The sequence below is a fragment of the Lissotriton helveticus genome, chromosome 7 (assembly GCF_964261635.1).
Source record: "Lissotriton helveticus chromosome 7, aLisHel1.1, whole genome shotgun sequence".
NCBI classification, from domain to species: domain Eukaryota; kingdom Metazoa; phylum Chordata; class Amphibia; order Caudata; family Salamandridae; genus Lissotriton; species Lissotriton helveticus.
The window spans coordinates 110,115,859-110,140,987 of record NC_136068.1 but is presented as its reverse complement, the minus strand read 5'-3'; the positions used below and the strand labels follow the sequence as shown (position 1 = coordinate 110,140,987).

General features: G+C 42.7%; 1 protein-coding gene across 1 annotated transcript in view; it reads right to left on the bottom strand.

The window, feature by feature from the left end:
- Positions 1-22,776, bottom strand: part of COL20A1 (collagen type XX alpha 1 chain) — a 511,940-nt gene extending 489,164 nt beyond the window's left edge. The window contains exon 1 of the mRNA XM_078651638.1: positions 22,278-22,776. The gene's annotated coding sequence lies outside the window, so the exon portion shown is untranslated. The remainder of the gene's footprint in view (positions 1-22,277) is intronic.
- Between the last annotated feature and the right edge of the window lie 2,353 nt (positions 22,777-25,129).

Here is a 25,129-nt window from a genome sequence, read left to right as displayed (position 1 = left end):
ATTATTAAATATAACATGAATAAGCAGAATGAACACTAATTCTTTATTTATTTTTATATAAAAACTTGTTACTCAATGTTAATGTTGATAAAAATATTAATGTTCATAAAAAATGTTGTTAAAGAAATGTATGTAAAAAATTATAACATGTACATAAATATTAATGTGTTAATCTGCAAATACTACATTTCCAAAAACAGTTATTTTCTTTTTGATTGTGATTGTATTATAGTTCACATAAAAAAATATTAAAATGGTAATAAAGTTTTGTGAAAACACCCATTGTGCATTTTTTTGTAATATAATAACATGATAATTTACAATTATATGGAAATGTGCTGTACACTGATCAATTAATATTTACTATTGCTACTGTAGTCAAGCTAATATAATGTATAATGTTAGACATTAACCAATAATGAATTACAAATCCTACTCCAGTCAAGCTAATATTAGGGAAGGTGCTGGATAGTGACCAATGATTACTTTCAATTCAACTCCAGTGTAGCTAATATCAGGTAATCTGCTGGACACTGACCATGTATAAATGTGAATTGCTACTTTAGTATAATGTGACAGTTAATTGTAAATTTCTTAAAAAGGTACAATAGTTAAATAATGTTATTTACATATATTTGTATAATATTTGTAGCTGAGTAGTCCAAAAATATATAAATAGAACAAAAATGTATAACTTTTTCCTACTAATTATTAGTATAATATTTTTGTAGCACACTTTATATACACCAAAGGAACCCTTAACCCAAAAAATACCCCTTTACCCAAAAACTGAAAACTGACCCTGAACCCAAAAATAAATCCTTAACCCAAGAACAGAAAACTGTCCCTGAACCCTTTAAAAAGACCCCTTTATCCAAAAACCCAAAACTGACCCAGAACCCAAAAAATACCCCTTTACTCAAATACTGAAAACTGACCCTGAACCCAAAAATATATTCCTTTACCCTAGAACAGAAAACTGACCCAGAACCCTAAAAAAACCCTTTATCCAAAACCAGAAAACTGACCCTGAACCCTTTAAAAAACCCATTTTCCAAAAACTGAAAACTGACCCTGAACCGAAAAAATATCCCTTTACCGAAGAACAGAAAAACTGACCCTGAACCCTAAAAAATAACCATTTACACAAAAACTGAAAACTGACCCTGAACCCAAAAAAAAGCCCTTTATCCAAAAACTGAAAACTGACCCTGAACTCAAAAAAATACCCTTTCTCCAAAAACTGAAAACTGACCCTGAACCCCTAAAATATTCCTTTACCCTAGAACTGAAAACTGACCCTGAACCCTAAACAAACCCCTTTATCCAAAAACTGAAAACTGACCCAGAACCCTTAAAAAAACCCTTTTTCCAAAAACTGAAAACTGACCCTGAACCCAAAAAAAATCCCTTTACCGAAGAACTGAAAACTGACCCTGAACCCTAAAAAAAACCCTTTACGGAAAAACTGAAAACTGACCCTGAACCCTAAAAAAAGCCCTTTATCCAAAAACTGAAAACTGACCCTGAACTCAAAATAATACCCTTTATCCAAAAACTGAAAACTGACCCTGAACACCAAAAATATCCCTTTAACGAAGAACTCAATACTGACCCTGAACACAAAAAAAACTCCTTCACCCAAAAACAGAAAACTGACCCTGAACCCCAAAAATATTCCTTTACCCTAGAACTGAAAACTGACCCTGAACCCTAAACAAACCCCTTTATCCAAAAACTGAAAACTGACCCAGAACCCTTAAAAAAACCCTTTTTCCAAAAACTGAAAACTGACCCTGAACCCAAAAAAAATCCCTTTACCGAAGAACTGAAAACTGACCCTGAACCCTAAAAAAAAAGCTTTACGGAAAAACTGAAAACTGACCCTGAACCCTAAAAAAAGCCCTTTATCCAAAAACTGAAAACTGACCCTGAACTCAAAATAATACCCTTTATCCAAAAACTGAAAACTAACCCTGAACCCCAAAAATATCCCTTTACCAAAGAACTCAAAACTGACCCTGAACACAAAAAAAAACCCTTCACCTAAAAACTGAAAACTGACCCTGAACCCAAAAAATACCCTTAACCCAAGAACTGAAAACTGACCCAGAAGCCTAAACATATCCCTTTACGCAAGAACAGAAAACTGACCCTGAACCCTAAAAATACCCCTTTACCCAAGGACAGAAAACTAACCCTGAAGCCTTTACAAAAACCTGTATCTAAAGACTAAAAACTAACCCACAACACAGAAAATAATCCTTCCTCCAATAAACCACAACTGACACTAAAGACAAATCATATCCCTTTATCCAACACATGAAAACTGTCCCACAATAAAAAAAAACAATTACCCCAGAACTGATCAATTACCCTCAATAAATAATAACTCCTTTACCCACAAAGCCTAAACTGACCCTGAACCCTACAAATACTCCTTTACCAAAAATAAAAGTATTAATATTGTATAACTAATGATTTAATAATAAAAAATTTATTTAATATTAAATAAAAATAGCTGTAATAAAAAAATTGTTATGATTAATAATTATATTCCCTAAATAATTAATGAACAATAACTTCGAAATAATAGGCCAAAATAATCTCATTAATATATTTACAAATTTTATAATAATTAATTACGTATTAATTACTAATTAATAATTAAATTAATTATTATTAATTAATTAAATAATGTATATTATTATTTACTAATTTATGTAAATCAAAAATAACTAACATATATTAATTACATAATTATTAGTAATTACTCACCACACTTATCCCCTATTAAACCAACATCCCGCTCCTAAACATAAATTACAATTTAATTAACAAACTAATAATAACTATTTACTTAATTAATTAACTAATAGACATTAATAAATTAATAATTAATTACTAATTAAAAAATATTACACATTGTAATAATTTATTAACTAATTAATAAGTTAATTAATTAAATAATTAATGTTAATTGTTCTCCAATTAATTAATAATATAATAAATGTACAAACATATATGAATTAATTAATTATTTTCAATTACTCCCCACCCTTATCCCCTATTAACCCAACTTCCCGCTCCTAAACATAAACTACAATTGCATTTATTAATTAATAATAACTAATTACTTTATTAATTAACTAATTAATATTAATTAATTACTAATTATTTCCTATTATTTTTTTTATTAAACATAATTCAAATAACTAATAGACATTAATAAATTAACAATTAATTACTAATTAAAAAATATTACACATTTTAATAATTTATCAATTAATAAGTTAATTAATTAAATAATTAATGTTAATTGTTCACCAATTAATTAATAATATAATAAATGTACAAACATATGAATTAATTAATTATTTTCAATTACTCCCCACCCTTATCCCCTATTAACCCAACTTCCCGCTCCTAAACATAAACTACAATTGCATTTATTAATTAATAATAACTAATTACTTTATTAATTAACTAATTAATATTAATTAATTACTAATTATTTCCTATTAATTTTTTTTTTAAACATTATTCAAATAATAATTGATAACTATTTAGCAATTAATTAATTATATAAATAATTTACACACATATATTAATTTATTAATTATTTTAAATTACTCCCCACCCTTATCCCCTATTAACCCAACATCCCGCTCCTAAACATAAACTACAATTTATATTACTATTAATTAAAATTAGTTATTTAAACTTTTTTTCTACATATTTTCGATATTTTTAACTTCCACTATATATCGATATTTTGTCAAGTCGATTTATTTGAGTCGATATTTTTGTACTCGATATTTTTTATCATTATTTTTGTCGATATTTTTAATGACGATATTTTTTTTGTCAATATTTTTATATTGTCGATATTTTTTCCTCGATATTTTCTCCATTCGATATTCTGTAGTCGATATTATGTCTGTGCACCGTTCCAGGCACAAGGAAGAGAATGAAGGGGAAAGGTTGTAAAATCAAGAGCCATCATGTAGGGTTGAATTATTGAGAACATGGTAATTGTAAGATGAAAAAATAGGCATTAATATACCGACCAGTTGTCATAGTAGAAATAGCGCAGAGGATCCTGTATGACGTATAATGAGATGGCTGTGAAAGGACAGTGGATCTATCAGTGGAAAATAAACAGCTAGATGTAAAGGAGCTAAAGGTTTGAATGTGAGTAGGATCGAAGAAAATTAATAGGAATATGAGATGGGCATGGCGCCTCAATAGCTCGACATGTCCACAACGTCCACCTAAGACTTCAAGGAACCCATCGCCTTCAATGCCTCAAGGCAAGCAATCCTTTGTTTCTTCAACTGACCTGTAACCTCAGAAATATCCTCCCCTTGGCAGATGATAAAACCTCAGATAGAGACATTACTTTTGACTCTTAGGCTCTGGCTGATATCCCCGCGATCTCAATACCAATCACGTCAAGTCAATCATAAAAGAAACAAAACATCAATCCAGAAGACCTGTTGGGTTTCTGATCAATCACAAATGGCCAGTTCCATGGGAAAAGGATTGAGGGATTTGCCATCAATCACATCTCTCATTTTTTCAAGTAAAACATCCCGCTTACGAATCATCAAATCATCAGAAATGGCCACTGTTGAGATTACCTGAATATAGCAATCAACAACAGTAGAGCTCTTCTACTTTACACTTCCTTTGTCTCTGATACAATCCACCATACCTTGCAGAGACATTCAAGCTGCCATCCTAAACTAGCTTTCCTCCTACCTCTCAGAAAGATCCAGCATTGATTCATTCCCATCTAACTCTGTCCACCGGAATGTCACTCTACTGCAAGGTTCCATGAAATCTCTAATCCTTTAATGAACATCTCTGTCTTCTAATAGACATCATCAAATCTTCCAATGTAAACTGCTACCACCACATGCATGGCAAGCAGATCATCCTTTTGCTCAAAATCCTGGCAGACTGCCACTGCTCTGCCACAGATCAATGGGCCCGAGTCACAGAACTAACTTAAGACAAAATCCTAAACTTACTACTTTTGGTATTCACAGAAGTTAGGATTTTGTCTTAAGTTTGTCTTAAGACAAACTTAAGACATACTTAAGACAGACTTAAGACAGACAGACTTAAGTTAGGATTTTGTCTTAAGTCTGTCTTAAGTCTGTCTTAAGTCTGTATTAGGTCTGTTTTAAGTCTGTCTTAAGTTTGTCGTAAGAAAACTTAAGACAAAATCCTAACTTCTGTGAATACCAAAAGTAGTACGTTTAGGATTTTGTCTTAAGTTAGTTCTGTGAATCGGCCCCCTAGTTTCTAGTCTGTGCAGAAGTAGATGCCACTCAAGCAGCTTATAGTCAACTTCAAGATCCAAAAAAAGATAACCCCTGAAAAACGATTTCATCCCCAACAGTGACCGCCCCATATCAAATATTAGTTGTGGGATAATCACATCTAAAGTGCAAAAGCATTGTCTTCTTTTAGTCTTCGATTTATTCTTCTCCTTTTTTCCATCCATTTATGTGGTCCTTTCCCCTCCTTTTTTTAGCCTGAAGAAGTGGAGCCAGCAGTCCACGAAACGTGTTGGCAACTTCAGAGTTTTGGCAATTTCATTTTCGTTTATTTAAATTAATCTATGTTATAAAATGCATATATTTATGGCACCTACAGACCTTTGGCAACTACAGCACTTTGATTCATGTTAGTTATCAAATGTATAAACGTGTGTAACTGAGTTATTCATCTGTTTTTGGGTTGATTGGATCTTAACAATACTTCTTAAAAAAGAGCATATAAAAAAGATGCAATATCTATTCATTGTGTGTGATGTACTTATTTTACTCCCCACTAACCCCAATGTATCTTATTTAACTTTTGTCAGTAGGATAAACCTGACACAATTGGGTGAGTGCAGGACTTTGGCTCAGTTGATCCAGTCTGCTATTATTCCACACCACCATCCTAATGCATGGTGGTTCTAGTGTTACTAAACCTTGCCCAGATAACGTCCTTGAAGTAGAAGTCTTTAGAGTGTCAGGATTCCAGTTTCCTCTGGATTTTTCAACACATACATGCTTTCTGGATTCTCATTCTCAGCACTGTTCGCACCATTCCTCAGTCCTTCCATTCTTCCACCTTCTGGCATTCCTAGTATTTACCTCTATAAATCTCAGTGTAGCCTTCCCTACAGAAGCGTGTGCACATGCCAAGACAGAAGTTGTGGAGTCCCTGGCCGGGACACGGGTCGCAGGCATTAAGCAGTGCGAACACACCTGTAAGTGGATTTTGAAATTATTGCATAGCATTGCCAGTTCTTTAAAACTTGGGATAGACTTCACCAATTCAAGAGTGATACTGCAGAATACAGCCCTGAGGAAGTCATAGGGTGATGTACCCACTGACGAAACATGTTGGATAGCAGAAGAATCTGAACCCAATTAAAGAAAGGATTGGAGAACATTTGGACGATTGGCTAACTCATTTGTGTTTATATATCATTGCGTGTGCTTAGAGACTTGTTTCAATTTTCTTACCTTTGTGTTAGGAATGCAGGGATGACATCTTCTCTTTTGAGCACCGCATTAATTGAACAACGCTCTCATATTTGTGTACTGTGTCCTGAGCGCCGAATTCCCTTATTCTCCCCATAGGTCACAATTTGGAGAAGTGTGGCTCAATGGTTAGAGCGGCAGACCCTGATGCAGAAGTCTAGCCTGGGACTAGAGTTCAATTCCCCGCCTCGGCGGGTCTTGAGCTCAAAAATTCCACGGACCTGATAATTCTCGCCTCGGTGCCTATTCCAATCATGGAGTCCCACCCTGCAACTCTGGGCAATAGCTTGCTTAATCTCCACAACGGCCCCCACAACGCTAAAGGATGCCTGGCCTCCACCTTGGGGGTGCCCAGGAGTGGACACCTCACAGGGAAAGCCAGGATAGGTTCCACAGCGGTATTCGTACAAGCGCCTTGAGACCCTTGCGGGTGAGTAGTGCGCTATACAAGTATCAATTTACATTTTCCATACATTGGAGGATCCTCGATTCCTGACACCTGCTTAATTACTCATGTCTGACTCACTGTCTCCCCTTTGCTCTTTCCCCAAGCTTCCAGCTAATTCTTTCCTATGAGCTCAGAGCTTGCTTGTGATGAGACTACAAGTGAACCAGTGCTGTCTTGTTGCGTTGCTTTAAGGCTTGCTCCTAATTCTTGTGGCTTTGGACATTATGTATTACTTGTTTTCCCTATCACCTTTAATGCTACTTTATCTTCTCCTTTCCTGTTCCTTTTTACAGCCTCACTGTCTCTGTTGAATTACAGTCAAGTCTGCAAGCTTCTGCCCTATCATTGTTTGTTGGCAGATTTCTTGTTTTATATTGCAGTGTCAAAGTTCATTCTGCAAAACTTCCAGCCCTGTGGTTATTGTGTGTCTGCACACTTCCAGCCCAGTCTTTGTGTGCATATTACTTGTGCTGTATTTCAGTGTTTATAGGTCTGTCTGCATGTTTTCAGCCCTGTTCTTGTTTGTGTGCAGATTAAGTGTGTTGTATTTCAGTGTTTCTAGATCTGTCTGCATATTTTCCGACCTGTTCTTGTTTGTGTGCAGATTAATTGTGTTGTATTTCAGTGTTTCTAGGCCTGTTTGCATATTTTCCGACCTGTTCTTGTTTGTGTGCAGATTACTTGCGTTGTATTTCAGTGTTTATAGGTCTGTATGCACACTTCTAGCCCAGTCTTTGTGTGTCGATTGCTTGTGCTGTATTTCATTGTTTATAGGTTTGTCTGCATATTTTCAGCCCTGTTCTTGTTTGTGTGCTGATTACTTGTGCTGTATTTCAGTGTTTATGGGTCATTCTGCATACTTCCGGCTCTGTCCTGGTTGGTGTGCAGATTATTTGTGCTGAAGTTCACTGTTTACAGGTCTGTCTGCATACTTCCAGCTATGTCCTGGTTTGTGTGCAGAATACTTGTGTTGTATTTTTGTGTTTATATGCCTGTCTGCATACTACCAAGCATGTACTTGTTTGAGTGCTGTTCCTTCTTTTGTATCCCGTTGTTCCTAGTTCTGTCTGCATACATTCAGCTCTTTCCTTTTTGCGAACATCATTTCCTTCATTCCTTGTCCTTTATTTGACTGTTCGTTGATCTGAATACTTTTCCTGAGGGCTATTTCTGTATTCAGATCCTTTGGCTTGTTCTCTTTCTCCTCTCTTGTGTTAGTATTGAAATCTTAGTGACTCTTACAAGAGGGTGTCAGTGAGCTCCAAGGCTTGGTGCCTCTTGCACAAAGACTCAATCAGCACTCTTCCAAAAGAGCTGTTGGGTATCTACCAGGACACTGTGAGAGTAAATGCTCCTTGATTCATGGTTAGATAATTTCTGTTACAGACATACCATTTCCCACAGAGCATACAAACTATCATTTATGTTAGTTTGTCTATTGTTCTACTGCTTTGTACTTTCCTATTGCCTTTGAATTGCTTATTGTATTGTGTTGGAATTTTCTTTCTATTATTGTATGTTGCAATACCCAGCTCATGTCCAGTGTCCTCATCTCAGTCCACACTAAATAGAGCCCATCCTCTTTAATTCCACTGTTCCTACAGAGAGCCAGCTCTCCCTGTCAGTCTAGTCCTGGTCTCAGCAGGGGTCCCAGAGTGCCCAGTTATGTGGTCGTCTAGATGGAAGCTGAAGAATAGAGCTCCCTGCAAAGCTCTCTAGTTGGATTGAACTCACCAGTTACCACATCACCCCTCCACACAAGGATTCTCTGAACCAACTGTGCAGCAGGACTATCCGCACTTGGGCGTTCCGGGTGGTCTTGGCCACATCGCCAGTTCGGCAGTCTGCATGGGATGCATGGGAAACAGCTTGGAGAGTTGTACTGCAGAAAGATCAGGGTATGCATGGATGGGAGTCATAGGCTGGATGCCCTCCTATGTACTCATGCCCACCCTCGTTGTATGAAGACTGTCTTGGTAAATGTGGCCGCCATGCCAGTGTATTTGCAGTCTGGAGGGCTTTCTGTCATTATGTCTATGGCAATTTGCAGGCAGTCACTCTGAAAGAGGAGTCTTTCACTGGTTCCACTGGATGAACTTGTAGTGAGAGGGGACCACCTCATCCCCATCATTATCAAACTAAACCCAACAGCGGCACCTCCATACGAGTAGAGGAGCATTGCCCCACCTGCTGCGAGTACAGCAGACAAACACATAAAACAAATTACATTATAATGCATTTTATTTTGCCACCAGCTTGTGCTGTGTATAGCACGAGTGTGAAGCAGGGGATAGGGCAGAATCCTGCTATTGCAGAATTACTGCAACCCCTCTCAGTGTGCGTGTCGGGTTGGCCAGCTGGCTACCTACGGCCAGCCCGACATGCGCATTGTAGACCCAGCAATCCCCCGCTGTGAGCTGGCACAGGCCACCAGCCTCAAAATGAGCACTGGGTTAGCCTGCTTCCAATAATCCTGGAGCTGCTCTCATGCTGATGGGAGCAGCCCCAGGATTGGTTGGATTTGCGTTCCACTGAGCAGGAAGGAAGTCCTACCATTCCTGTTCGTGGAACCCGGGGAGAAGAGCAGCATTTATGGTGAGCTTGGCGTCATCGCGCACACGAACATATTTTTTAACAGGTAGCGGCCACTGACTAAACTGTGGCCTTCATGGTGCCAGTCATGTTGTTGATGTGTATTGTTGTGGAGAGGAGTTGGCCTACCGGCTAGGGCGGTCGACCTCGAATCTCGGGAACGGGGTTCGAATCTCGGCTATGACGCTGAACATCCTGTGATTCTGGGCAGATCACTTAATCTCCCGGTGCCTAACAAAAATTAATGTGTCCTCATGTAACGCAATTGGTGCTATGTAAAGCGCTCTGATACCCGGTACCTGTTCAAGTTCGCGCTAAATAAATCTCTGCCAAAAAAAATAATAATAATAATCTAGCCGGCCCAGTCCATACATACCCCAGTATGTGCTTTGGATGGCCATCTTTGACGAGGAACACATTTCTCTCATGTAGCACATGGAAATATTGATCAGTTCACTCAATACAAGACTCTTTTATATGGTCCTCTAGCTTTGGCACTATGTGTGTTTTTTTAAGTGTTCAAATAGAAACTGCTAAAAAACTATATGAATAAGTTGCTTTGTGATACTTCTGAAGGGCAAACTGTGACTTTTTAAACTGCTTTTATGCAATGACCCTTATGAACCTATTCTCATGTAAGCTGCTTGTATGTGATTTACTGGCTTGTGTAAAGCACTCAGGCGACCTTTTAGGCTATATAAACTGCAAACAATAAACACAAAAGTCTACACATACAAGTCTTGTCTGCTTATTACTGATTTTGCAGAGAATCCAGAATGGGGTCGCCAGATAACTACTCTACCTACAGATAAACAGTACTTAAAGGGGCTCTACCTACAGAGAGACAGTACTCAAAGAGACTCTACCTACAGAGAAACAGTACTTAGAGAGAATGTACCTACCAAGAAACAGTACTTAAAGAGACTCTGGCTACAGAGAAACAGTACTTAAAGAGACTCTACCTACAGAGAAACAGTACTTAAAAAGACTCTACCGATAGAGAAACAGTACTTAAAGAGACTCTACCTACAGAGAAACAGTACTTAAAGAGACTCTGGCTACAGAGAAACAGTACTTAAAGAGACTCTACCTACAGAGAAACAGTACTTAAAAAGACTCTACCGATAGAGAAACAGTACTTAAAGAGACTCTACCTACAGAGAAACAGTACTTAAAAAGACTCTACCGATAGAGAAACAGTACTTAAAAAGACTCTACCGATAGAGAAACAGTACTTAAAGAGACTCTACCTAAAGGGAAACAGTTTGTAAAGAGACTCTACCTACAGAGAAACAGTAATTAAAGAGACTCTGGCTACCTAGAAATAGTACTTAAAGAGACTCTACCTACTGAGAAACAGTACTTAAAGAGACTCTACCTACAGAGAAACAGTACTTAAAGAGACTCTGGCTACAGAGAAACAGTACTTAAAGAGACTCTACCTACAAAGAAACAGTACTTAAAGAGACTCTGCCTACCTAGAAATAGTACTTAAAGAGACTCTACCTACTGAGAAACAGTACTTAAAGAGACTCTATCTAAAGAGAAACTATAATTAGAGAGATTCTACCTACAGAGAAACAGTACTTAAAGAGACTCTACCTTCCTAGAAACAGTATTTAAAGAGACTCTACCTACAGAGAAACAGTACTTAAAGAGACTCTACCTAAAGAGAAGCATTTCTTAAAGAAACTCTCTACCTACCAAGAAACAGTACTCAAAGAGACTCTACCTAAAGAGAAACAGTTCTTAAAGATACTCTACCTACAGAGAAACAGTACTCAAAGAGACTCTACCTAAAGAGAAACAGTTCTTAAAGAGACTCTACCTACAGAGAAACAGTACTCAAAGAGACTCTACCTAAAGAGAAACAGTTCTTAAAGAGTCAATCTCCGATTGTGATTTGACAGGTGTTTGAGTGAATCTCCTAAAGCCTTGCTGGAATCTCAGAGGCAGCAGCTTCTCTAGATGTCCTTATTACGCAAGTGAGCCTACCACTACATCTCCTGCATTACATCAAACATCACTACTTCCTCAAGGTAACTACAACATTCTTTCTACCATTATTTCAACCACCATCATAATGTCCAGATCCTTTCATTCTAAATTAATTCAGATTATTTAATTGTACTATTTGTGTTGTTTTTGTCTCAAAATGAAATGTGTTGGGATGGCATAGACACACTTTCAATTTAAAAGGCATATTTTTGACAGGCAGAGAGGGATAGGTCACAAAAAAACTCTGCGTTGGACTACTTTGAGCCACAGTTAACACGCGGTTCTCTGCCCTGATCTAAGGTGCACTTACCAGAACACCAGCAGGGTTGGAAATAGAGATTCAGCTAGGGACTTTACATGTAGGTACAATGGACCTTAGGTATCCCAAGAGATCATCAATTCTGAAACCAAATCGCGTATCCCCCTCTGGTGTAGGGTAGGGATATCTTACTTGGTCGGTCCTGAAGAGACACCACGGATCCCTCCTGCACCACGCAGGCATGAAAAAGCATGTCGACCTTTTGATCACACACTGTGGGACTGCCCAGTTTTTACTATCCCACTGACAATCTTCACCCTCTTGTTTTAAGCCCTGCCAGGGGGACCACTGATTAAAAACCTAACAGTACCCCTTAAGTAGTTTTAAGACACATTCCACTAGACACATTTGTAAGCATACTTCATCATGAAGGCATAAGTGCTAGAACTTTAATTGCTCTTAGTCCCTCTCCGTTTGATTGAGATGCCCACAACACTGGTTCCTATTGACAGATCAGCACACAATGTGGTTCTCGCTTAGCGTGTACAACTGATGTCAAGTTCAGTGCACAGCAAAGTAGTTATGGAGGGGGGTGTCAAAAACCAGCCGCGGTCCATGCAGGTAGCAGCGGTGGGGCTGGTTAAGGAGGGATTTCGAGGGGCGAGGGAACTTTATGTATTTATTTAATTTTCCCTCTGCTTCTTCCCTCGAAATCCCCCCTTACCTGGCCTCAGTGCCCCCCCCCCCCCCCCCCCACCCCCAGCTGTTACCTGCACGGACTGCGGCTGTCAAAAACACTGTATTTTTCTATGTTAGTTCTCCGAGGAAATGTTACTCGCGCTATAACAAAAGCAGCTGTTTTGTGCCTGACATTGAATGACTATAGCGCTTTACTCACATACTGTGCTTTCATTTTATTTCGTGTAAATCTACCCAGTAGCTCTTGAAATATTAGTTGTAAAAAAGGAGCACACCAAATGAATTATCTCATCATTGAAGAAACAGGTGCAATTACAAATGCTTTGAATCATCTTACTGCTGAGAACACATCCTACATTAACCGTAAAACGTTCACAGACATGACTCTGAATCTAGTATCATGAATGGGTTTGAGTATGTGTTGCCATTTAATTAGATTTTGGTTTTAGGTGTGGGTAAATATTGGTATGTGTATTGTGAAGTCATAGCCATTGCATTTCGTGTGTGAGTTATGGTTTACACAGCTACTGTGCAAGTTATGAACTGTAGTCCCAGACATAACTTGCAAATTCTAGTGTTTTCTGGTTTTAATTTGTAACTATAAATGCACGTTAGTTGTGATTTTCAGGTGAATTTTCATAAGGGGTTTTTAAAAAGCTAACCATAACTTTACGTGAACTTTTTTTTTCAGAACTGTTTTTTTAATCATGTGCCACATGCAAGGGTTCACAGGCTGCTTGTGCAACAGATGTTGGCTACAATGTCTAAAGAGACAGTGGGCCACTGAGCCTGTGCCAAACCTTCTCTGTCCGGCAGACCTCCACTGTGCGTAGCATAATGCTGTGCACAGGAGGGGTGGCCAAAGACAGGCAGTCCCAGCTACACAGGGCCTGTTCCATGCACGACAGGGGTTGGCCGAAGCACCTGACCTCCAGCTTCTTTCCAGGTCCTGTGCCCAAATCCTTGTAAGTGGTCATTCCCTCCAATGCATGACCTGAGAAACAGGGTCTGGCCACACAGTCTTGTTTATGGCCATACCTAGTGCTTAATTTGAGCCAGTGGTTGCTGGTGGGGGGCAAAACACACAAGGTGATGGACGGAATGTTGCACATTGGCAAAACATTCACCCCCAGTCACAGATCTGGGTTCCATCGTTATTTTGCTCACCACGCCACTCCAGTTCAGACATGGCCATATCCAAATCAGCCTTGACCCTGTGCCTCATGGGAACAGTCCAGCCCGAACTGCCAAGCCATGTCTTCCCTGGACCGGAATGAAGCATCCTAGGACCGGTTTCTGGCTATCAGCCGTCATCAGCCAGGATAGCTCGACTCCAGTAGCGCAGTAAGCACGGGACCCACGTCTGGGCATACCCTTCCCACATAGGGTGAACAGCAAAACACACAAGTTGGGGGGGAGGCACCAGCACTCATTTCTGGAGACCAGCAGGGCCGGCTCTAGGCTCACGGAGGCCCTGAGCAGGGAGTGTAGGTAGGGGGCCCGAGGCCGCCAAATCCCTGCCAGGGGCCGCCACGCAAATATGTATCTAAGGATATATATTGGCGTGGCGGCCCCTGGGGTTTGGCAGCCCTGTGCAGGTGCACAGTTTGCACATGCCTTAGGCCGGCCCTGAGACCAGCTCATTTACCAAGTGAAAGAGAGGGAAAAGCGCATACAATCTGAAAGATAGAGAAAGAAAAGATGGCAAAACCATCACAAACAGAAAGCAGGAACCTGCCAGTGGTCTCCTGATCCATTTTGAAACCACAGACCCAGGGCAAACTTCTTGATCTGGTGCTGATGCGGTCCCGCGGTGCGGTACCAGTCAGTGAAGCTTGGACAGGACTGGGGCACCTAGTTTGGAAGCTTTCCCTGGGACCGTGTTTCCTATTTGGGACTGTCAGCACAATGGCGGTCTTCTGGTGGCTGAAGTTAAAGCCAACAGGATCTGTGGGTTATTAAATATTAATTTTTACATTTTAGACACATATAATACTTGCCCCTATCTGCCCCTGCTCACATAGGCTTGTGGGTCAGAATGTGCCTTCCCTGCCCCTTCTGTTTTTCCTTTTTTCAGGTGACAGATTATGTGTTGGAGAATTTTTCTCTTTCTATGGATTAGTCATTAATTACTGGGTCATCTGCACCTATCACGTGCACCAACCCCTGTTACCCGTGTAATGCGGAGTAAATATTTATTTATGCCGTGGAAATGAAAATAAACGAGGCCCAATAACACAGGTTATTTAAAGCATCTGTACTAATAAACACACACTGACACGTGTATTACTACAGTGTAATGGGCAGATGCAGTTAATTACTAGAGAACAGCTAAATTGACATGAGAAGAAGATGGTTTGCCTGCCTACAGATTGCATGTTACACATACTTTACATAGGGAAACAACTTTCCAATCGCCACACAACCTTGAGAATCTCATTTTACTTATTGGAGACACTGTTCCCTTTACCATGCTGCAGAGACAAGGGGTGCAGGTAAGAGCACATACTCACCAATGCAGCGGCAGATATTGCCTCCCAAAACAGACTAAATGGTGCCCTAAACTGTACCCTGCCCCACTGACCCTCATCCTATCCTGCCACCCCCATCAGCCCTCCGGCTGACAATTTCCACTTGCTCTTTGCAGGCGGAAAATCTAGGCACATTCCCCTAGTCATTAGTTAAAACCACAAGGAAAAGGACCAGGGCCTAGATTTACGAAGTCCTTGCGCGGCCACTGCACCACGCAATGCGGCACAAGGCAACGCAAGCGCTTCAGAGCGATTTACTAAGCCATGCAAAGGCAGTCTGTGTGGCTTAGTAACAGCAGAGTAACGCAAGGCAGCCGCACTCCATTACATCGCATGACACGACATCGCATTTTTAGAAACTACCTTTACAACGCATTCCATTACATCGCATTATACCTTTACAACGCATACTATTAAAATGCATACCATTACATTGTATTTCAGGTTAGTATTGGATACTGTAGGGGTAAAAATGACTATTCTAACTCCATGGAGGGTGCAACAGTAGGGTAAATTTTGGATAGTGTAGGGGTACTATGCGTTGTAATGGTATGCATTGTAATGGTATGCGTTGTAATGCCTACGTTGTAGTGACATGCAATATAGTGTCAAGCGATGTAGTGTCATGCGATGTAGTGTCATGCGATGTAGTGTCATGCGTTGTAATGCCTGCATTGTAGTGACATGCATTGTAATGGATGTTGCGATGTAATGACTGCGTTGTAAGTGTACTGCGATGTAATGGTTGCGTTGTAAAGGATGTTTCCCGTATTCCCAAGCACTAGCCAACGGGTTTTGGTGCATTCTCAGATTTATGGACATGTATCATAATGTTACCCCTTCCCAGGTGAGGCACAATAAGGAGAAATGTGCTTTTTTCTCCTTGGTATTTAATCTTTCTAAGTGTGCTGCAGTACACGTAGAAAGAGAGGAAAATGCCTTTAAGGATTGTTTTGTGCAGGGAAGAGTCCCTTGATGCAGAAAAACAATCCTGCCTGTAAAGCAGGCACCCTTACACCATGGGACAAGGGTGCCTGTGTTGGCGCTTGGCAGCCACAAGTACTCCAGGGCAAGGTGACAGAGCAGGAATGCACAATTTGTTAGTAATTATGGCACATTCCTTCCCTGACCATTTGACGCAGTGCAGTAAGTTGTCTTGTCTTGCGTTGCACCAGACCTTAGTAAATTTGTCCCCAGATATCTTCAGATCTATGTGTTGATACCCATTCAGGGGAGAAAAGTCATAATCATTGGCTTTTGGTGTAGGGATGCTGCACAGAATCCTGAATTCCAGCCAGGGCTTTAAATGGACCGTGTCCTGCTGGTGCTTATCACCGGCAGTTCTAAAAAGCAGGTGTTGAGACGGGTCCCTATCTGGCTCTCCATTTTTTCACTCACCATCAGGGTGAAAAAAATCTTAACTCTGCAGCAGTACCACCCATCACTGCCTTTGGTGTAACTTCAAGGAGACTCGTTATAGTTCTTTCAAACTCCCGTCATTTCAGGATTGAAGCAATTTCAATATTATATACAGCACAGCCATAGTTGTTGCTTATTTATCTTAAGCAGCTAACAACCACTGACAAAGTCAATAGTCCTCCCTGGCTTGTTGTATGTGTAATTTTCCTTATATTATATATCTGGATGCAATGACAATAGTAGCAAAATACTAGTCAGGCGACATACTCTTCTAAGCACAGAATTTTAGCTTTTGTGTTTTTAAGCCACGCCCTTAATTACATCGGCCGCGCCCCTTTGACAGACCCCCACTACCCCCCAGTTTTTTCATCCCACTTAAATCCCTGATTCTAGCCTTCTTGCATATCCACAGCAAGAATTGGCACATTTGTAAGGAGGTGAGTAGTTAAGCCCTAAGTTGGCAAGGTATGCCCAGACGTGGGTCCCTTGCTCACTTTTCCACTGGATTCAAGCTTGCCTGGCTGATGAGGGCTGAAAGCCCGCAACCGGTCCTAGGATGCTTGTTTCCAGTCCAGGGAGGACCTGGCTTGGCAGTTTGGGCTGAACTGTTCCCATGGGGCACAGGGTCAAGACTGATTTGCATATGGCTGGGTTCAAACTGGAATGGCATGGTGAGCAAAAAAACGATGGATTTAGGCCCAGATCTCTGTACTGGGGGTGAATGTATGACATTGTTCTGCATTCTGTCCATCAACTGTTGTTTTTACAAGTGATGATGAGAAACCTGTATTTTAAACTGAGGTGGTGAAAGGTAGACTTTAATCCTTTCCCCTGGCTTAAATAGTATTAATACCAAAGTAATATAGATAATAATAACAACAATAAAAGCACGGGAATAAACAATGAGTGCTATTATAGTTGTGGTTCTTCTTTTCTAGTCTCTCAAATAGCACACACCACCCTGTAGAGTGCCTGTTTGTTGCCTCTCTGAATAAAAGATGCATGGCAATCTCAATGCACATAAAACACTGAACAAACACACACATAATCAATATACCTCAAGACCAATTGTGAAACAACCTTCAAAGATGTTAACTGAACAGGAGACGCATTTAATACAAAATAATGTATTTCATATTACGGCTATTTTACAGCTTCGAAAGCACTGCAAATACACTGCATCACCTCAAAAATGAAAACCTGAATAAGTCCCCCTTTTACTTCAGATCTCACACAGTTCTCCACCAGTACTTAAAATGTAAACAAATGTAACACAAAATCTCTGTACACCACCCTTGGTACAACCTATGCTAACTCTGTAACACATTTGCGAATGTGTTCTTGTATAAAAATAAATAAAACATGTTGAAATAAAAAAAAAATGGAATATAAAAGTGCAAGTACTCACTGTCCCGGAGTACCTTTTTTGCTACTCAGAAGTGCCCGTACTCTCCCATTAAAAGTTCAGAATCTCTGCTCCGAAGTGCTGCAACTCTCTCTTTCAAAGTAAAGAAGTGCAGCTTTTCAGTACCTCGCGGTACTGGTCTCAGCAGCAGGCGCTGCACCCACCCAGCCCTCGCTCTGCTTTATGACATCACCGCGGGGACGGGAGGCCCCCGGGTTGTAGATTCCTGTCTCCTTCCACTTTTACTGCCAGGTAACATTCCGCCCGCCTTGAGAAGAATGGCGGGAATGCCGCGGGCCTCTTTGCCGCCGTGAACGTGTGGGAACACGCGGGGCTCTGACTGGGAGGTCACCGGCTCCAACCTGCTGGAAACTTCTATCGGACTCGAGGGGCGCGCATACCTGCAACAGGTGTGCCTGGGAATGTCGACCCTCGGTCCGTTCTTGGCTCTGTGAAGGGGCTTGCCTCCTGTGGGATGGGGGCGCGTGCTGACCTCTGCAAATATATCACCCCCGCCCCCGCTATAAGCTTCAATGGTTTGAATATTCTCAAATCTAAAATGCCGTCCCATTTAAAATGAGACGATATTAGTCAGCCACACACGTCTCAAAGCTGCTCGACAATCACGGAAACGTTTCGCCCCGCCCTCCTTGAAGCTCAGCTGTGTGCTGACGGCAACAAAGCTCGAGAGGTGGCTAATGCACTGCTATGTTGGTAATATAGCGAGTACAAAACAGAGCAAAACACATCCTCTGAGGGCTGCAGCACAAAGACGTTCCCTGGGAAGATTAGTGCCACGCGCCCCCACCCACCTCCCAGCGGCCCTTCATTCCGGAGTTTAAATCCACCATCACAGCACAACATAGCTCTTCTTCAGGGAACGTTCACAAAGAGAGATACTCTGTTTTCAGTCTCTGCAGCGAGGCCAAGGATCGAATGGGCAGCGTGAAGACAGTGAACGCGTGGTACGCATATAGTGAGCTAAAGTGGGTGGACATTATTACAAGCTGACACTGGTGTGCAGTGTGAGGGGTTGGCACTGGGCAGCCATGTGAGAGGCTGGTAGTAGTTGGGAGTTGCATGTGCTGTACCTGTTCCGTGTGTGAAGGCTTGCCCCAGTGCTGCATGTAGTGTACCAAGTCCATGTGTAAAGGAATCGTGCACCACAAGTGCATGCGCTGTATCTGTTCCGTGTGTGAAGGCTTGCACCAGTGCTGCATGTGGTGTACCAGGTCCATGAGTAAAGGAATCGTGCACCACAAGTGCATGCGCTGTATCTGATCTGTGTGTGAAGGCTTGCCCCAGGCTGCACGTGGTGTACCAGGTCCATTTGTAAGGAAAGTGTGCACCACAAGAGCATGTGCTGTACCTGATCTCTGTGTGAAGAATAGCACAAGTGCTGCATGTGGTGTACCAGGTCCACATGTAAAGAAATCGTGCACCACAAGTGTATGCGCTGTATCTGTTCCGTGTGTGAAGGCTTGCACCAGTGCTGCATGTGGTGTACCAGGTCCATGAGTAAAGGAATCGTGCACCACAAGTGCATGCGCTGTATCTGTTCTGTGTGTGAAGGCTTGCCCCAGGCTGCACGTGGTGTACCAGGTCCATTTGTAAGGAAAGTGTGCACCACAAGAGCATGTGCTGTACCTGATCTCTGTGTGAAGAATAGCACAAGTGCTGCATGTGGTGTACCAGGTCCACATGTAAAGAAATCGTGCACCACAAGTGTATGCGCTGTATCTGTTCCGTGTGTGAAGGCTTGCACCAGTGCTGCATGTGGTGTACCAGGTCCATGAGTAAAGGAATCGTGCACCACAAGTGCATGCGCTGTATCTGTTCTGTGTGTGAAGGCTTGCCCCAGGCTGCACGTGGTGTACCAGGTCCATTTGTAAGGAAAGTGTGCACCACAAGAGCATGTGCTGTACCTGATCTCTGTGTGAAGAATAGCACAAGTGCTGCATGTGGTGTACCAGGTCCACATGTAAAGAAATCGTGCACCACAAGTGTATGCGCTGTATCTGTTCCGTGTGTGAAGGCTTGCCCCAGTGCTGCATGCAGTGTACCAGGTACATGAGTAAAGGAATTGTGCACCACAAGTGCATTCGCTGTATCTGTTCCCTGTGTGAAGGCTTGCCCCAGTACTGCATGTAGTGTACCAAGTACATGTGTAAAGGAATCGTGCACCACAAGTGCATGCGCTGTATCTGTTCCGTGTGTGAAGGCTTGCCCCAATGCTGCATGTAGTGTACCAGGTCCACGTGTAAAGAAATCGTGCACCACAAGTGCATGTGTTGTATCTGTTCCGTGTGTGAAGGCTTGCCCCAGTGCTGCATGTAGTGTACAAAGTCCATGTGTAAAGGAATCGTGCACCACAAGTGCATGCGCTCTATCTGTTCCGTGTGTGAAGGCTTGCCCCAATGCTGCATGTAGTGTACCAAGTCCAGGTGAAATGGAATCGTGCACCACAAGTGCATGCGCTGTATATGTTCTGTGTGAAAAGGCTTGCACCTGTGCTGCATGTGAGGTGCCTGGTCCATGTGTAAGGAATCGTGCACCACAAGTGCATTCGCTGTATCTGTTTCCATGTGTGAAGGCTTGCCCCAGTGCTGCATGTGGTGGTGTACCTGGTCTATTTGTAAAGAAAGTGTGCACAAGTGCATGCGCTGTATCTGATCTCTGTGTGAAGAATAGCACAAGTGCTGCATGTGGTGTACCAGGTCCATGTGTAAAGGAATCGTGCACCACAAGTAAATGCGCTGTATCTGTTCACTGCCTGAAGGATTGCACCAGTGCTGCCTGTGGTGCACCTGGTCCAGGTGTAAGGGAATTGTGCACCACAAGTGCATGTGCTGTACCTGTTCTCTGTGTGAAGGATTGCACCAGTGCTGCATGTGGTGTACCAGGTCCATGTGTGAAGTCATTGTGCACCACAAGTAAATGCGCTGTACCTGTTCACTGCCTGAAGGATTGCACCAGTGCTACCTTGGGTGCACCTGGTCCAGGTGTAAGGGAGGTGTGCACCACAAGTGCATGCGCTGTACCTGTTGTCTGTGTGAAGGATTGCACCAGTGCTGCATGTGGTGTACCAGGTCCATGTGTGAAGTCATTATGCACCACAAGTGCATGTGCTGTATCTGTTTACTGCCTGAAGGATTGCACCAGTGCTGCATGTGAGGTGCGTGGTCCATGTGTAAGGGAGGTGTGCACCACAAGTGCATGCGCTGTATCTGTTCCGTGTGTGTGAAGCCTTGCCCCAGCGCTGCATGTGGTGCACCTGGTCCAGGTGTAAGGGAGGAGTGCACCACAAGTGCATGCGCTGTACCTGTTGTCTGTGTGAAGGCTTGCCCCAGTGCTGCATGTGGTGTACTTGGTCCATGTGTAAGGGAAGTGTGCACCACAAGTGCATGCGCTGTATCTGTTCTCTGCGTGAAGGCTTGCCCCAGTGCTGCATGTGGTGTACTTGGTCCATGTGTAAAGGAAGTGAGCACCACAAGTGCATGCGCTGTATCTGTTCTCTGCGTGAAGGATTGCACCAGTGCTGCCTGTGGTGCACCTGGTCCAGGTGTAAAGGAGGTGTGCACCACAAGTGCATGCGCTGTATATGTTCTCTGCGTGAAGGATTGCACCAGTGCAGCCTTCGGTGCACCTGGTCCAGGTGTAAGGGAAGCTTGCACCAGAAGTGTATGTTCTGTACCTGTTCTGTGTGTGAAGAAGGCATCCATTAATTTTGCATATGCTGTACGAAGAATAGCATGAATGTAGCACTTTTCTGTGAACTAGGTCGGCATGAGCAGTTCATTGTGCTCATTCAGCAGCGCCTTGAAGCAGCAGGAAGGAAGCAAGTGGCGCTTTATCCTGTAGCAAATAAATACACCTTGTACTGCACACCTCTTCCGCCGCTCCTTCTCACACAGGTCCATCATTAAGAAATGCTAAGAGGAAGACGCTTTTTTCACAATTGTTTCAAAGTGTTGTCAGTTATAAAAGCGCAAGCAATAATAAAGATTGGACAAAGACCACACAGCGTGTGAACGCGGTGAAGCCGGGCTTTAGAACCACGTGTCCCGATTCCGAGGTAAACAATACACTGCAACGAAAGCAATTATCAATGCGCGCCCATGTTCAACTTGTATCTAGTCCTGAAAGGACAAAATACCGAAGATGACGTACCACACACACAACGTAGAAAAAAGCAGCATACGATATGACGTAACATGCACTTTAACCTTAAATAACACGACGATTGCTCCTCTCTATTCATTGATAGCATACCCAATAGCGCACCAAAAACTCGCCAAAACAGACAAGGCGCTTTGATGCCATAACAATGAAGATTGACGCTATGCAAATGTAAATAACATAATATACCCCCACACACCTTTTTCGGGCCGACTCTTGCGGGTATTTCTCAGTTGGGAGCAAGTAATGCCCCTTCCTCGTTTTAACACCTGTGACGCTCTTCCAGTCTTCTGGGAATTTTTGAGGAATTTGAATCTAGAGAAGCGCGGTTGTTTCTTTAAAGCTCCGAGAAGCCTTGCACGTCCTAGAAGAAGTAGTTTTAAGACGTTCCTAAAGTTCTTCGATAACACAGGATGGATAAGGTTTGGATTTTCTAGAAGGTTCTCGTAAAATCCGCATTGTTCTTGGGCGCGAGAAAACTTCTGGGAAGTTCCTCTGTGATGCTCCGGAAAACTGAGACTTATCGGAAGAAGAGTGACTGACAGGATGCTGTGGATGGTTCTAGCAGTTCTGGGACATCTAGCAAGTTCCAGCGTACATCGAAAGCGCTGGGAGTTCCCACCAGCTTTGGAGCAGCTCCTGGAAGACCTGAACAGCGCTAGAAAGTTGGAGGAAGCTCGCAGGCGGCCGCGCTCCCTCTGAGTACCACCCCGGCTTGACGGAAACGCAGAAAAGAGAGAGATGCGATCAGTTTCCAGTCCCCACCCTCCAGCGAGTGGGAGTCACTGGAAATATTTCACCTCAATAATTAGACATAGAAATGCGTGGGGAGGAGGAGGGCGGGGGCTGTAGGAGGGAGCTCGCTCGCCTGACTGAGGGGTGAGGGACGGAGCTCTTCACCTGCAGGCTAGAGGCTGGGAAAAGTGGGCGCACGTCCAGATACGGAGTATGGAAACAATGCTGCGAGGATTTATGAATCAGCATGGGCGTTAATTAGTGGTCGCAACTAAACCCGCCCCTCCCGCGACCCCTGGCACTGCCATTGTGACCCCTGGCCTAGGAGGTCGCAGCAGCAGCAGTGGCAGGAACAAAAGATAAACAAGGTTCCTCTCGCGAGCCTTTTGAAAGGCTTTCTATTGCAGCAAGCGGGGGCGTGTGGCTGCCATAAATAAATTCAGCAGTTCACCTCACACTAGAAGGAAACACAGTGTTACCGCCGTTTTCTTCCAAGTCATTTATTGTCGCTGGGTTGAGAGAAGCTAGCATAAAAGGCGATGTTTCTCAGCGTCACATGGGATTGTCAGATTAAAGAAAAATAAGACGGAGATGTGGGGACAAAAGAAAAATAAATAAGAGATGACCAGGGACAGCAGAGAGACTAGAAGAGAGGAAGAAGACACGCCAAACAACGGAGAGAAAAAGAAGTGTGCATGTGAGAGTGAAGGAATTAATTAGCTGAAAGAGGTGACGAATGCTCAAAAGGCAGAGACAGAATGGTGTGAGAGAGGAAGAGATGACACTACTGAATGTCGTCATGAAGAGTATTGACATACAAGGACATCAAGGGCAGAATGTTGAGGGTAAAAAAATATTGAAATGTAAGTGCATATAGGGCCACATGTACAAACCATGGGGCAAATTACCAACAACTAGCGATATTTATAGCTAAATGAGCTTAGCGATATTTTTTTATCGTCGCACATCGCCGGATTTTATCGCAGAGATAACGTGCTATTAGCAACGTTCATCTCAAATGCGATAAAATATCCGGCGATAGTGGCTCAATGCATGAATATTGCTGGAAATCCAGTGATATTCAGGCATTAATGCCAATAGGGTCTTAACCTGAATGTCCAACTCCCATTGGATGTACAGGTTAAGAAGTGGTCTGAGCAGGCGTTAGTGTTTGGCGATATTCGCGCTTAGTGCACATTTTTTCATCGCTGTGCCTGCGTTGATAATAGCAAAAACCACAGTTGATGGACAGAATGTAGAACAATGTCATACATTCACCCCAGTACAAGGATCTGGGCCTAAATCCATCGTTTTTTTGCACTCCACACCACCCTGGGTTAGACACTGGCTATATGCAAATCAGCTCTGACCCTGTGCCTCATGGGAACAGTCCAGTCCGAACTACCAATCCACAGGGCCGGACTGGGAACCAAAACCGGCCCTGGCAAAGTGCTCGGCGGCCCCCCTCTCCCCACTCGAGGGGGTTGGAGGTGCGCTTTGCCGGGGCCAGTTTTCGGCCGATTTTGATACAGGGCCGATTTTGCAGCTATGCTGCAAAAACGGCCCTGTAACAAAATCGGCCCCCAGAGGCTCAAAACCGGCCCCCACCCTTGCGGCGCACAGGGGGATTGCCCGGTGCCCGCTATGGCCAGTCCGGGCCTGCCAATCCATGTCTTTCCCAGACCGGAATCAAGCATCCAAGGAACGGTTTCTGGCTATCAGCCTTCATCAGCCTGGATAGCTTGACTCCAGTGGTGTGGAGAGCCTGGGACTCACGTCTGAGCATACCCAGCCCACTCGGGGTGAAAATTGCAAAAAACACAGTTGATGGACAGAATGTAGAACAATGTCATACATTCACCCCAGTACAAGGATCTGGGCCTAAATCCATCGTTGATAATAGGCCATAGCGATGTTAGCGACTGCTTTCAGTCGCTAACAGGTTGGGTACGCCCACTTTGCATGTCATTAGCGATAAATATCGCTGGCATGCAAAGCGGGCCCCAAATTGCTCGCTTTCGCCTACAAACTGTCGCTAACTGCTGTTAGCGACAGCTTGCTAATAGGGTGATGAAATTATCGCCGCTTTAGCGGGAAAAAGTCCCGCTAAGCGGCGATAAGGCCCTTGATAATATGCCCCCATGTTTGTTGTCGCGAAAGGACCGATTCGCAGATTCAGGTACCATGTTTGTGGTTGCAACCATTTTTGTTGTCGCAAACAGACTGATTCACAGATTCGGGTATATCTTTGTTGTCGCAAACTGACGGAGTCGCAGAATCGGGTACATGTTTGTGGTCGCAAACGGACCAATTCGC